A 16,068-nucleotide genomic window follows, 5' to 3' on the forward strand; every position below is an offset into this window, starting at 1 on the left:
TTGTGTATGTGATCCATTATTAGTAATTAAGAAGCATGAAAGCAATTAGCAGACATATTAGCCTGAAGCTTCCAAAAGGTGGTCAGGAGTTGTGAAACCTAACATATCACTAGAAGAGTGAAGTAATGGCAGATCAGCTGCCTGGTGCAAAACTTATTAGGCACAGATTACTTAATCTAAAACAATTAAAGACATGTTTTAAAGGAAACACTAAAACGATGCTCTACAAACCACACAGTGACACTGATATCTATTTCCTTATTTGGAGAAGAGAAATAAAAAATAATGTATTTCTTTAACAATAAGAAATAAGACATAAAAAATGTATTTCTTAACTTGCAGCTCTAAAACCATTTCTAGGAGCTACTGAAGTAAAATCCACTTATAAGCAAGCTGTTTTTGAAAAAAAAATACATTTATCCGTCATTTTCCAAAGAAATATAATCAGACACTTTGGATTATTTTAGCCTGTCCGGCTAAAATGCCAACATTTGAGATGAGGACGAACTGCTCCATCTCATTGGAAACACTGTGTTATATACTAAGAGTTGCATCAACCCTCACAACTTTGAATTTGTTTATTTCTCTCTGAGAAATTTCCCAGCTTCTCATTAGACACCTTCTGGGTCACTGGCAAGCAGTGGTTGTCTTACAGAAATAAGAGTCTAGCATGAAAATGCCTTGGAGTTAGAATAACTTTCTCTTCCCCTAGGATCCAGAAAAATCAAGGTGGAGGCTCACTGTCAAAAGCCTGGCACAGCTGGAGGCAATGCCTGGGAGGAAGGGGGTTATCTTTGCACTGGAGGGTCTTGGTGCTGTATCTTCCCTGCTGGTAAACTGTGGCTCTCAGGGCCTAATGGCCTGGGAGCTATCATCAGTCTTAAAGCCAGTTTTAATAACAACAAGTGTGGGAAAAATCCGGGGAGGTGTTCATGAATTTCTGGAACTCTGAAAAATATCTCCTCTGGGAAGGTCCACACTGATTTCATGGGCCATGTCTCTTCCACAGTGCCCATTTGAAGGAGAAGCCAAACATCACCTTATGGAATAAAACCCACAAATAAAAACAAATTAGCCTACCTCACCACATGACCCTTCCCCACTCCTGGAGGTATATTTTAGCCCAGAGCTTGTTTTAATGCTCTGTTTTATAGCTTCTTATGTGGAATTCCTTGGGAAGCCACCATTCTCAGAGTGGGGGGTGTTGCAATTCGACATCTTCGTTAGTCATCATGAAGAGTTGTGCTTCTGTGATCCCGCCGCATAGACTCTTCTCAGCATACAGGTGGCTTGTGGCAACAAACAGTCTGTGAACTCTGTTTACTTCACATGTCAGATGTTGTTAGCCTTCAGTAGGGAGCTGCTTGTGGAAGCCATTCAGCAATCCCAAGGATACTGGGCTAGGTTTCTCTTGCACAGTGGAACTGACACCAGATCTTTGAGCACCGTGACAGTGATACTGACTCAACTCCTCACAGATGAAATCTTGAGATATAAAGGATGCTGAGCTTCCATTCAAGAAATTAATGTCCTGAATGAAACGTTTCTTCCAGGATTTTCCATGTTGAGATCAAGAGAACCAAGTTCTAGCTAGGTGCTTTGATTAACTTGCATGCTCATTTTCTTGGGATTCACAAAGCTATTCTCAAAATGATTTCTCACTGTTCCCTGACATTTGCATTTCTGTTTAATCACCCTCTTCTTATCAAGGCAAAGATGACCATGCTATTTTTCTTGAACGCAATTCTTTCTCTGTGCTCTTCATTGCCAATTGCTGGAGTAATCTCTCACCTTTCTGAAAGCCTTGCTTCATATACAATCAACACCCGAATTTCAGTGCTAGGTGTGCTCAGATTATTTTCAGTATATTTCATTCTTCTCACCCATCAGATGATGTGCTGAGGACATTGCATTTAAATTTTTTTTCCCAGTGCAAGACTGGATTGAGAAAAGGCAAATCTCTAAATGTTATATGTGCCTATTCAGTGGATCTTAGAAGTAATTTGCAAGAATTCCTCCATAAAAGAATTTGTACTAGACCATGCTCTCGTGGTAAACACAGCCCAGAGCTGCGTTAGAATCATTAGAGTGGAGAACTGTAACAGTGGAGATCTTCCAGATGCCTAACATCCTGCACCCAGGGAAGGAGTTTCGGGTCCACATAGCCCTGAGAGTCTCAGTGGAAGTGTATTTGCCCCAAGAGGAATACTGGGAAAATTTTGAGACATTTCAAGGTGACACAACTGACAGGGGCTTGCTGCAGCCCTCCGGTAGACCCTGGCTAGCAATTCTGCTGTGCATTCACCAGGGCACAAAACAGCCCACTGTCTGCCACAGTGAAGGGTTCCATGCTATGACCCATCAGTCATATTGCATGTGGGCCACGTGTTTTCATCCAGTTCAACATCAAACTCGGGGCTTTGCCACTGTACACTCCTCAGTGAATGCCTAAGGCATAAAAATTCGTTCAGGAAACGAGGCTTTGAACTGGAATCAGGCTTCCACGTGGCTCCCCAGCATTACCTTGCTTCTCATCAGTCTGCCTGGATCGCCCACCTTCGCCGTTCTTTTTCCATCCCTCACTTCCTGGAGCTGGCACGCGCCGAACAAGGTGTGCGAGATCCTGGACTTCATGGTTCACGCCTGCTGGGATCTCAGACGCCAGTTTGACAGCCCACCAAGCCAGAGACCACAGTAGCGGGATCAACAGAAGAACGGAGGTCAGGAGCAGCAACAGTCCCCACCACGTACCCTAAACAGTAACATCACTTGACGCATGTCGGCACCTTTCCCACTTGGTGCCGGGCCCTGTTGATACAAGTGCTGTAGTGGAATGAAGTTAAACTCAATATATTTCTTCCTTCAGTTATAACTGGCAATAATTTTGCTAGTTCCCAGCTACCGTGGAATCCATTTGGGGCAGGCAAAGAAAGCAAACAAGCTCCGGTATGAAATGTAATTGTGGTCGCCACATGTGAAACAGGTTAGCTACCAACATTTCTGCTCAACCCTACCCTCGATTACTGATCCTTGCTTTTACTTTCTACAAATACATTTTGCTAATGGAAAATGGAGACAATCATCTGGTTATTTTATTCAGGGAAAGGTAGATTTTCTTCTTCCTGAATACATTCATATGGAGAAAAATGGACACTGAAATTATTTCCAGAAAGTACATCAACATTTCCAGCTTACTTATCACAGAGATGTAGAAATGTACAAGATGTTTAGGATTGGAAATGTAAGTACATACTGTTAATTAAGGCATACGTACTACATGTTAGCACAGTGACTTTGTGATGTGTATCACTTGTTGAACCATGAGAATAACCCTTGGGGGTACAGTGACATCTCTAATTTTATACTCAAGGGTACTGAGAGTCAGAAAGCTTGAGCAAATTTCAAAATTATGCAGCTAACAAGGAAGGCTTAATTTGCTTTTAGAATGCACATGCATGCAAAAGTATGATTAAGATTATAGAGAAGCTAGGGGTGTAGCTCAGCAGAACAAGCATCTGCCTGGCAAGTACAAGGTCCTGAGTTCAATTCTTGGTACCAAATAAATAAAATAACATTTAAATTAAAAGATTATAGAGAAATCCTCATCAGCTCTTAAAATAGATGAGCATGTTCTTATTATTAGATGTCATTAAATCGGCATTGATAATGTAGGTATAGTTTGATGGTGAATTGTGTGCTAGGACCTGTATTCAATGCCTAGTACCAATATGGAAAATAATTTTGCATCTATTCCACACTTTACACTTTCATTGGAGCAACTTACAATTTATCTCTAAAAGTTGCATTTCTCTACGATCTTATTGAAAATAAATCATCTACTTTTTGATGTTCTCTTTCAGGATGACATATTTCTGTTCTAAAATAAAAAGTCAATAACTTACCTAGATTCTAGCATCTTGCTGAATTATATTTTTGTCAGGATAACTGTTTTACTGTGTCAGTAGGTGAAAGCCACGGACTACTTTAAAATAAATATTTGGAAGCAAGCAAGCTCATGAGAAAAATAAATGTTTCCAGGGTTAGACATGGTACTCTGGAAAGAATAAGGAAAGGAGAAGTACATATAGCTCCTAAAAATTTCTTTGCTTAATCACACCTAATTCATCTCGCAAGTAAATTGCATTTGTATGAGTAAAAATCACACCTTTTATTCAAGTAAATCAATTTACAAAGAGCCTTGTATATACATTTATAAGCTACTGTACACATAAAATGTAAAGCTTTTTAAACTTTTTTATCCACCTAGATTTTTATTTTATTTATTTTTTCCATAATTTTATTGAGAAACAAATAGCAATGAGACAGTTTCAAATTAAATTGGTAGGACAGTTCCAATAATTAACACATTGCATACTCTGTTCTTAGTGGTTATTTGCTGTACAAGATGCAGATATGGTATCCTATTTACAAACACTATTAGAACAAATCCCTCTGTTCATTAAGAGAATGTAACTATATATCTATCCTAACCATTTTGAATAGATAGATACAAAATGGACATTCATCTGTATCCCCCTTTTTTTTGTTTAGTTCCGTCATTTGAATATTATAGCTGTGTTAACTCAGCAAAATATTAATTCTTTATGCCTACTTTTAAAATATATTTTAATTTTTTAAGTGCTTTTTTATCATATTCTGTAGGGACTTAAAGTTAACATATTAATACTTGATGAAAAATACCTGTTCCATGTTATGCCTAAGATGTTTGATATTCAGACAGATAGAGAGGTTAAGCTTAACAGCCTAGGTTGTAGGGTAATAACCGTAAGCTTCTCTTCTGTGGGGTTAACAACCTAAGTTTGCAGACCAAAATTAGAGCAAAAGGAGGGCTGCAAGGAAAGCCAACATTTTGGCCCTAGCATTCCAAGGTCAATTAAGACTCAGGACATATGAGAATTTGTACTGTAACATCATGTAACTCAGTAGTGTCCCAAATTTTCTCATCAAGGAGATTATGGGGTCAAAGAGGAAATTGATCCATGATGGAGAGTGTGCCTAAGGAGAGTCACATGGAGAGAAAACACTCTCTCAGGCTTTCACAGAGAGCAAATTGGCCAAGCAATGGCCATGACTCATCCACGTAGCTGACACTGACAAAGGTTCTACAATCTTAGGTACAGGATGTCAGGATAAATCCTGAGAGGATTTTACTGACTTTATCAGACCCAAAAGCTGCAACTCTTGTTGCATAGGTCCTGCTTTACCTTGGTCTTAACCATCCAGCAAAAAAGTATAAGTAAAGCCATGGTGTTATGTTCAGCTGTAGGGGACTCTTGTCAACAATTTCTGACATTGCCAGTCAAGCAGAAGACCCAATACTATCATGGACTACTGGACTCTTTTAGCTCTTTTATACTTATTTTTTTTTATATATTTTCATTTCATATCCCAGATGTCTACTGAAGTCAGTGGAGTTCCAGGATCAGAACGAGTAGTGGAGGTCTTGTTCGGGGGATTTTATCACATTTGCTGAGAAAAATCTTGCAGGAGAAATCTGATTGGTAGATTCCAATTTTAAAACTTTTCCCATTTCAATCACTGTGATTTTGATAGCATCAATGATAAGAAGAACTGAACAGGTTTATTGTTTTGGACATGCAAATATTTTAGTTGGGTAGAAATTGTTTTTTTTTTTTTTTTTTTTGCAGAACTGGGGATTGAACTCAGGCCCTTGCACTTGCCAGGGAAGCACTTATTCCACTGAGCCATCTCCCCAGCCCTGGGTAGAAACTTTTAAGAAATCACTATTTGAACTTAATCCAGCATTTTTTTCTTGGTTTTTCAAGATGTTTTACCATAATTTCCACAATTCCACAGGGAAGCCAAGCATGATGGTATGCACTCCATTTCATCATGGCTTCCCAGTCTTATTGACACTTAAAGAATTAGTTTTCATGCCAGCGTTCTTCCCATTTTAAACTAGCATTTATTCCTGTCACGTCTGTCAGTGTTTTTGATGTGGTTTCCATAAAACCATGTGATCGCAAAAGAATACACAAAGAATGTTTGCAATGTGTTAATTAAAACTGTCTCATTGCTATTTGTTTCTCAATAAAATTATGGGAAAAAATACACAAAAGATATTGCACTGTGAAATCTTACATCCTACATGTGATTTGCACCTTCATAATTGGGGGTGATTATGAGTTACCATTTCATAATACCTTATATGCTTCTGATTTAAGACGGTTGTTTTCAGGCAAAAAAAAAAAAAAAAAAAATCAAAGTCCCTCCTCTCATTTCCGCAAGTTGTGCTGAGTGTGTGGGCCAAGGTGGGCAATTAACTCCTGAACAAAAAATCATCAGAGTAAGTGTCTCAGTTCATATGACTGACACCTAAAAGAACAACTTTTGAGAATGTGGCAGAAGGGGTGGAGGTAATGACGTTTCAGCTCATGGAATAGTTTACTTTCTTTAAAAACCCTATCCCAATAACTTCTGACATTGCCAGTTCCACAGATAACCCACTACTATTATGGATTACTGAACAATATTGGATTATTTTGCTGAATTCACGCATCTACAATATTTGAATGGCAATGGAATACCCATTTCTGACAAAACTAAACAAAAAAGGGGGATATAAATGAAGGTCCATGTTGTAGTCAAAAATATACATATCTGTATACAGAATAGGATAGATATACAGCTGCTTTCACTTAGTTCAATGAGAAGAAAGATTTAGACAAGATACCATGTCTGCATCTTGTACTCTGAATAACTACTATGAAGACAACAATATGCAATGTATCAATTATTGTAACTATCCTACTAACCTGTTTTGAAACTCTCATTGTTATTTCTTTCTCAATAAAATTAGTTTAAAAAAAAAAAGACTATCCCACTTCTGGCATGCTAGATCATTAGAGGCATTTTCACACTAGACAATAATGAAAATTAGCCAAGTCTTCAGGTAGAAAGTGGGTATGAGTTACAGTGCAGCGCACAGCAGTACTTTCAGTAACACACAGGTGAGATCATCTATCTCGAAGGGACGAAACAGGATATGATATTTGTGTTTGTTACCTCGAACTCTCCTTTTAATCTGCTTTTCCAAATGTAGTTGTGAATGTTGTGCTTCTAGAAGCAGATATCTATAATTCTCAACATCCCTGCTGTCTGTTATCTCAGGATGGGGAAGAAAAATATCTGGCTTTTAAACTGATCAGGGTCTTTGGGTGATGCGGTTTAGATTTCTTATGTATATCCCCACTGCCCAGGGCTGCTAAAAGGAAGACTGTATTTTTCCTTTCCCTTTGTGTGAGGGAAACAATATTTTCCCTGGAGCCCCATGGTGAAATGGAAGCAGCAAATCTCTCTGGCCTGGCTCTCAGACGCTCCCCTTCTACTCTGCGTGCTGTTCCCTCTTTCCCATCTGTTGTTTTACCACCCAGCTTATTTGATCCCTGTGAAAGATGAATGGCTGTGACTAAAAAAATTAAACAATGGCAAAGCCAAAGTGCAGCCTGAAATAAACTTTGCTGCACTGCACAATTTCGTTTCCTGTTCCTGTTTCTGAGACCAGGTCTAGGTTTCTCTGCCATCCATTCATTTGCTGGTATTCTTTTCTTTGACAGTGTTTCTTTTGAGAAATTTGGAGATTACAGTCATTTGTCTTTCATCGTTGTGGGTTCAGTAGGGAGCAGGGCTATGTGTGCATGCTCCACCGGATACAGGGGATACACATCTAGGGTGGCAGTGTGGTTCTGCTTCTAGGTCCCCTGAGAGTATCACTTTTCTGGGGGTTGGGGAGATAGCTCAGTAGTATAAGCTCCTGCCTAGCAAGCACAAGGTCCTGAGTTTGATGTCTGGTACCCAAAAGAAAAACAAAACAAAACAAAACAAAACAAAACAAAACAAAACAAAACAGGGGCTGGTGAGATGGCTCAGTGGTCTAAAGCACCTACTTAGAACAAGCTTAGCAAAGCATAGGGACCACGGTTCAATCCCCAGCACCACATGCCAGCCAGCCCCACCCCCTGGTGGGCTGAGCTGGCCACACACACACACACACAAATAAAATTAAAACATTAAAAACAAAACAAAGCATATAGGAAGTAAAGCCATGCTGTTATGTTGAGCTGTGGGGGACTCAGGTCAATAATTTCTGACATTGCCAGTTAAACAGAAGACCCAATGCTATTATGGGCTACTGGACTCTTTTAGAATATTTTGCTGAGTTTACACACCTATAATATTCAATAACGGAACTTAGAAAAAATGGGGTATACCGATGAATGTCCATTTTGTATCTGTGTATTCAAAGTGGTTGGGATAGATATATAGTTGCATTCTCTTAATGAATAGAATGATTTGTTCTAATGGTGTTTGTAAATAGGATCTCAAGTCCGCATCTTGTACAGCAATTAACCACTAAGAAGAATATATGCAGTGTGTTATATGTTGAAACTGTACTTCCGATTTGATTTGAAACTGTCTCATTGCTATCTGTTTATCAATAAAACTTTGAAAAAAATAAAATAAAATAAAAAATAAAAAAAACAAAGCAAAACAACCAACCAAACAAACAAACTATATATATAAGTTTTTCTGAATGGTAAACAAAGCAATGGTTGTCTTGCTCTGCTTTGTACGGTAGTTAGACAGTTACAGAAATATAATATCTGCAGAAGAAACCTGTTATCTTTCTTTGTGGGGGCTGTATCACTAGAAAAGGCACCCAAGGCCTCATGCCCACCAGGTATGCTATCTACCACGGAGCTACACTGCCAGTATAACTTACAGAATAATTGGCTTATGTTTGGTGCTGGAGATTACACTCAGCACATTTGCAGTGAGTTGAACTCCCAGACCTTTAGGTATTATTTTGAAACAAGATCTTGCTAAATCACTGTGTTGCCCAGGATAGGCTTGAATTTAAAGTCTTCTTGCTTCAGTCTCTCTGAGTTTTGACATTACAGGCATATACCAAGGTGTTAGGTTAAGTTGTAAAATTAAATTGAATATACAGGAACAAAATTAGCTGGAAAGTTAAGCTTCATAGAAAATTTATTACATAGAATATGTTAATCTATGGGAATCATTTATTGAGTTTATGAGAGGAAAAACAATAAGGAAAAATATCAAATTCTGTTCCAGTTTTTCATGAAGTACTAGGTAGTTGGTATAAAAATACTTAATTTTTAACTTGGGAAATGCAATTCAGAGGGGTTATTCATATAACCAGAGTTCCAATTATATTTCATTTACCAGGAGAACATATTTGAAAGGGAAAAAGCCACCCTCATTAAGTGCCAAAATAGGGTGACACTGGTTTATCAAATGATTAATTCTGCCTGTAAACCTAAAGAGGTGTCTATAATTAGAAGGCTGGATGGTGAAGACTGGAGAGTTTGGTGCTGGGTGAAATCCTCCTTGCTGCCCTGACTCAAATTTACAATGTTAGGAGCTGGGGTTGCTACATTCCTGACCAGCCTCTTTTGCTTCATTATCAAGGATTTAATAAGTAAAGAGGAAACACGAGACTGCTGTTGTCGCTTGGGTCTGATGCCTACCGGAGAGAATGGTCCTGTCATAACCCTCTTGTAAATTTCTGGAACTGGTCCAGAGTAAGGAGGGGAAGCAAACGATAATGAAAGGCCTTAACATCTCTCAAACATTGCAGTTGGCATGGAAATGCCAAAAGAAGACAAAAAATGTACTTCATCCAAGCCAATGGCTCCATGTTTCTGAGATGAAGAAGTTTTGCAATTAATTTCCAGAAAAAAAAATATATTTAAGTGATTTAAGTCTGTGTTTGCTGCAGAGAAGCTCACAGAAAGAGCTACGAATTCTCAAATGCCCCACCTACATAATGGTGATGTAATACTTCCAACACATCTATTTATTTATTTATTTATTTATTTATTTATTTATTTACTGATTTATTTATTTTTCAGTACCAAGGATCGAACTCAGGACCTTGTGCTTGCCAGGAAAACATTTATTCCACTGAGCTACCTCCCTGGTCCCACATTCTATTTATTTTATTTTATTTTTTAAGATTTATTTATTTAGCTATTTGGTATAGGGTCTTGCTATGCAGCTTGGACTCATGATCCTCCTGCTTTTTCAGTGTCCCCAGTGCTGGGATTATAGGCGTGCACCACCACGCCCAGATTCAGTGGCTGGCACAACTAGGGGCTGGCCCAGCGTGTAACACCGGGCAAGAACCTGAGTCCTTGCCACTCACTGTGCAGGCACTTAAATGGTTGAGTAATCTCCCCCGCCACAAAACATCCATTTTAATAGAAACAAAAGTAATTTAAGTTTGTATTTACTTAAACACCTGTGCTTTGGTGGTCCTAGGGATACACGAAACGTCACCTTCCGTATGGGTCATTTAGGTCACGTGGAAGCTCCATAGCTCAAAGCTGCGCCCTGGATTCTGTTGCTTTGCGGCTCCCTTGCTAAGTGCTAGTGTAGATGGTAGCTCCTATGGAGAGCTTTTAGTTCAAGTTCATTTTGAAAGCAGTTCCTTGGGCTGGGGAGATGGCTCAGTAACATAAGTGTTTGCCTGGCAAGTGCAGGACCCTGAGTTCAATCCCCAGTTCCACCAAAAAAAAAAAGAAAACAAAAGCAGTTCCTCGTGAGCATGTTCCTAAGAAGCTATAATATGGTGCTAATTCAGGAGACCTATAAGGATGTGTCCTAACCAGTAGTAGTAAGTGTCTGGACAAGAGGCAAAGATAAGCAGTAGAGACAGAACCTGGCTAAGTCGCCTTTCAGTATTGTCAAGAGCTGGGAACGTGATGCCCAAAAGAGAAGCAAAAACAAAAATCAGTGTGGGAAAGTGATGCAGATTGAACCAGGCAATAAACAGTGTAGCAATATTCTATCACAAGATTAAATGAATGACCCCGCACGACAGGATTGATCCACCCGGAGGGCCTGCACTTGGTGTCTAAATCCCCATGATGAGTGGAATAATGAACGCAGGCGGATAAAGAATGACCTGGAGTCTGCATTCCAGTCAAAAATCCCTTTCACTACAGAGCTTCCGAGCAGGGAGACGGAGTCTTCAGCATTCCAGGAAGAATGTAAATGTCTCGGTGAATGATCAGTCATTTTAATTCTATCAATTTTGAGATACAGATGTCTAAATTAACGACACCCCTGATAACCATTTTGTGAAGTAAGTTTTTCTGGTTTCCTGAAGTTCTAATGTCTAAAACATTTGACTTTAGGTAATATAATAAATCAGTCTTGGAATTATATATTTAAAATTAGTGATTGAGTAACTGAAGTCAGAATAGATTTTTTTCTTTCTCTATCGGTTTTATTTTTTTTTTCAGGATATTATTAGTGAGAACATGTTAATCATGTATTTATTGAAGCTATTTTTCTACCAATTTACAAATGTAAAATGATCAAAAACACTATTGAAAAAAAATGATCCACACCAATGTCTTTGTTTAGGTTGAAATCAGGGAAAATTAGTAAAAGAGAAGTAATCTGATGTTTAGAGACTAAGAGCAGAAATATTTAGTGAAAGTTGAAGCTTTGGTAATTTCTGAAAGAATTGTGGTCTCTGATATTCTAATTAATCTGTACTTAAAGTGACAGAGAAGGACACTTAATTCTTTTTTCCCCCTCTCTCTTACTTTTTGAGAGAGGCTTTCGCTGTGCAGCTCAGGCTGGCCTCAAGATCACTGTGTAGCCTAGGCTGATCTTGAGCTTGAAACACTCCTCCTGTCTCAGCCTCCTGAGTGCTGGGATTACAAGTGTAGCCCACCATGAAAGTCATCACACATGATGACCATATATCTCATTATATACAGTCAGTTTACAAATAAATCTTCATGTTAGACCACAAAAAAATCTGTTTTGATTACAGATGCTGAAAATATCCTTTTCTCAAAAGAAAATCAGAAGTTTCTTATAACTTAGAGACCCAGAGCTCCTCTGTGGTCCCCATTAAGCAGATGAAGGAAGCAGAAGTCTGTGTGTGTGTGTGTGTGTGTGTGTGTGTGTGTGTGTGTGTGTGCTCAGACAGGTCCTTGCTATGTAGTTCAAGATGGCCTTGAACTCTGGCCTCAAATGTTCAGCCGTCCTCCTGCCTCAGTCTCAAGAGCATGGAGATTGCAGTTGTGCACCACTCTGTCCAGTTTGGAGCCTTGGTACCTATCAACTGGGCCCTAAAACCTCACAGAGTCATATTAATTCATTTTTTTTAAGTCTAGAAAAGATCCATTTAAATGATTCATCTTCAGATCACACTCTTATCTTTGCAATTCCAGAAAAATGCTACTGCCCTGCAACAAAGACAAATGTATAATTTAGGGAGGTTGGCATTGCAAGGGTCTCTTTAGCACCATTTGCTGTGCATTTTGTCCTCATGTTCTGCTGCTTGGCCTGTTTGCTGACACTCGGTCCTCAGGTCCATTTGGGTCACCATGAAGATGGTGAGGCAATAAAAATGAAACCAGCAAGTGAAGGATCAGTGCTGTCTCTGTGGCCAGAAGTTCATTCCTCTCCCCAACACCCACTACACAATCTCCAGACCAATGCACTCACTACGAAGGTCTCTAAAGATCAGGGTGGGGTCACTATCTTTTCTAACTCTCTTCCCATCTCCTTCCACTGTTCTTTCCTCAGGTGCTTTCTGATTGTTTAGATCAATTATTTCACAATACACAACTCCATCCTTTCTTTACTCAGAGTGTTTGTCCTAACATTCTTTTCTCAAACTCCTCCATTACAAGAAATTTCAGATGGTGTCTTGACCCCCTCCTCTTGTCCCTTATGCATTAGTGACTTCAAGATCCAAATTTTGTTGCATAGTCTGATGTTTCTTTTCTTCATTTATATATTTGGTAATGGGTCTTGCTATGCAGTTCAGACTCACTATGATCCTCCTGTTTTCATCCTCCCCAGCGCTGGGATTACAGGCACATGCCACCATGCTCGGACTCTATCCCTGGCTCAGTGGGCCCTGGGGGCAGGGCCGGTATGGCATGTAGGACCAGGGATTGAACCGTCATCTCTCGCTTGCCAAAGCAGGTGTTTGGTCCACTAAGCTATTTCACTGGCCCTTGGCTGATGTTTCTAAAACTAAAAATAATGACTACCAGAGCTTCATTTTATCATCATTCTACACATTGAAAGGTTACACCATATATCTCATGTTTACATGTTGTTAAGGCTGTGTCTTTTATGTCTCTGAATCAAAGGACTGATTTGTAAGGCCCTGGCATTCATAGACCCCATACGATTATGGTTATTCTGCAACTTTCCAACATCAACTGTAGCTGAAACTTCAGAGGGAGGGAGGGAGGGAAAGAGAAAGAAGAAGAAGGAGAGGAGGAGGAAGAGAGAGGAAGGAGGCAGCTGGAGAGAAAGAGGAAGGAGGAGGAAGAGAGACAGAGGGAGAGGAAGGAAGGGAGAGAGAGAAGAAGGAGAAAGGGATAGAGAGAAGGAGGAGAAAGAGGAGGAGGAGGAGGAAGGGAAAGAGAGAGAGAGAAAAGAAGGAGGAAAAAGAAAGAGATGGGGAAGGAAGGAAGAGAGAGAGAGAGAGAGAGAGAGAGAGAGAGAGAGAGAGAGAGAGAGAGGAGGAAGGGAGGGATGGAGAAGAAGAAGCAGGAAGGGGAGAGAGAGACAGACAGAGAGAACGAGAGAGGGAGAGGAGAGGATGGGAGGGGAGAGGAAAGGAGTAGAAGAGAGCAGAGGAGAAGAGGGAAAAGGAGGGGAGGGGAGAGGAAAGGAGTAGGAGAGGAGAGGAGAAGAGAGGAGGGGAGGAGAGAGGAGAGGAGTAGGAGAGGAGAGGAGAGCTGAGAAGAGAGGAGGGGAGGAGAGAGAAGAGGAGTAGGAGAGGAGAGGAGAGCAGAGGAGAAGAGGGGAGAGGAGGGAAGGGAGAAGGAAGAGAGTGAAACAGTTTATTAAGAATTGAAGCAATCAAGTATTTTCTTCCTAGTTCTTTATAAAATAAAACATGATTAACCAGAGTTAGACTTATCTGAATTACTGTACCACTTTACATCTACTTGAAAATTCACCCTTATATGTATTTTACAAACATGAATTGATAGGACTGAAATATTTACCTATGGCTCAGAGCAAAGTGCTCTCCTTTCAGCTAGGGGTATGATCTACTTATCTGTTTTCTTTTGTCTAATTTCAACTGAAAGTTCTATAATGTCCACTTCAGTTTCTGAATTCTTAGTCTCCAAGCTTTCTGGCCCTGGCCCATTCACTTAGGCCTCCATAGATACCTGTCGTTGACCACAGAGGTAGCTACTCTTGCTCCTAATGAGAAGCCAATTAGAGAATGGCTGCTCTCCCTCAAATAACTTTAAGTAGCTCAAAGCATAATGAAAATAGATCTTTCTGACACCATGAGACAGCTTACTTCTTTGGATGTTCTTTGTCTTGCTGCCTACAGATTTTCCCAGGTTGTAAGATTGGAAATTTGGCAACATAAAGTTAAGGTGAATAGTCATGCTTCCTTTCTTTCTTTCTCTGAGTTGCATGTTTAAGACCGAAATACAAAATAGTGTCTGACATCATCTTCTTGCCCAATACTGAGCCACCACTTATAGGAAACTGAAAAGGAAAAAAACAACCTTCTGTTAAAAAATGCCTATGATTCTTCTTATTAGGAAGTCATGGAAAATTCTTTAGACAACAAGAAAAACCTATACACACAAACTAGAAATATTCTCTTTCTAAATTATAAAAATATATAGGAGGGGAAGGGAAGGATATGATAAAAAGAAATGAGGACGAATAAAGAAAATATAAACACACAATGGTCTAAGTTAATGTTTGACAACAAATAAGAATATAAAAATTTGTGCAAGAGAAAAATAAAATAAAATAAATATACATGCAAGAGCATTTTTTTAAAAAAAGGGTGGCCAATTAATAGAAGTAAAAAGTAGAGGCAGGCAAATTTTTACTTCTCAAAATGAAATTTTAGGGGTAATGAATGTATGATAGAGATTTGAGATTAAAGTGTCCATAACTTTAAGATTCACTGAAATTACTGGTTTGATGTGGGCTCCTGTAACTGCGGTTCCCAAGAGAATGATTTGAACTTGGGAGAGTCAGGCCAACCTGGATAAAATAGGGAAGTTGTCTCAAATAATAAACAAACAAAGAAGTAAATGGGTAAATAGACAAACCATTACTTAGAGGTAAAGGAAACATTAAGAACTTCTCCAAAATGTAAAATCTCAGAATATGCACTAATTTCCCTTCATAAAAGAAATAATTTATCTAATGAAAAAGGAATCTCAATAAATAGTCTGGTGACGGGAAAGACAAGGTAGAAAAAGAAATGAAGATGAATAAAGAAATAACAAAAATGTAATGGCACAATTTAATGTCTGACAACTAATCAGAACATGAACATTTGAGAAAGAAAAAAAGAAAATAAAGGTCTGAATTTTGTCTGTATTCTTTCACGTCAGTGACAAAACCGCTTCATCTGGAGTATAAATTTACAGGTGCAACTTATCTGAATATTTGCTTACAAAAAGCAAAATCCAGATGTAACTGATTTTAGTGAACAAGAAATTTCTTATGGGATTCTTGGTAGCTGGAGACATCAACAGAAAGCTGACGGAAAAAAAAAAAATCGAGGCAGAGACAGTGACAGGCAATTTACAACCAATATGATGATGCTTAAAGAAATGCTTTAATGCCTTCCCAAGGCCAGCATTCCAAGCCCTTGCAAGCTTTGCGGATGCCACTGCCCCAGACATCATCGTCAACTGTGGAAACTTCCCATTTCTCTCAATGCAAGGAATAGTTTCAGCCTGAAACTGCAACTTGTGGACATAATCAAATGTTCAAAGTCTTCGTTTGGGGCATCTCATGGCAAGCCTAAGGACATTTACTACTCTCAGATGTCAGGAAGATTCGGCCACTACTGACCGTGCTGGCCTTCCCTTTGTTCAACCCATTCCCTGTTTGGAAGGATGAAAATACACAGATGTTCACAGGACAGCACATGACAGAACTGCACCATCAGCCTACTGTTTTTAAGGTATAGTGAACCAAAATTTTTTGCTAGAAAAATTGAAGAGCACTGAATGAGGTGAAATA

Source organism: Octodon degus, unplaced genomic scaffold, assembly GCF_000260255.1.
Source record: "Octodon degus isolate 3935 unplaced genomic scaffold, OctDeg1.0 scaffold00033, whole genome shotgun sequence".
Classification (NCBI taxonomy): domain Eukaryota; kingdom Metazoa; phylum Chordata; class Mammalia; order Rodentia; family Octodontidae; genus Octodon; species Octodon degus.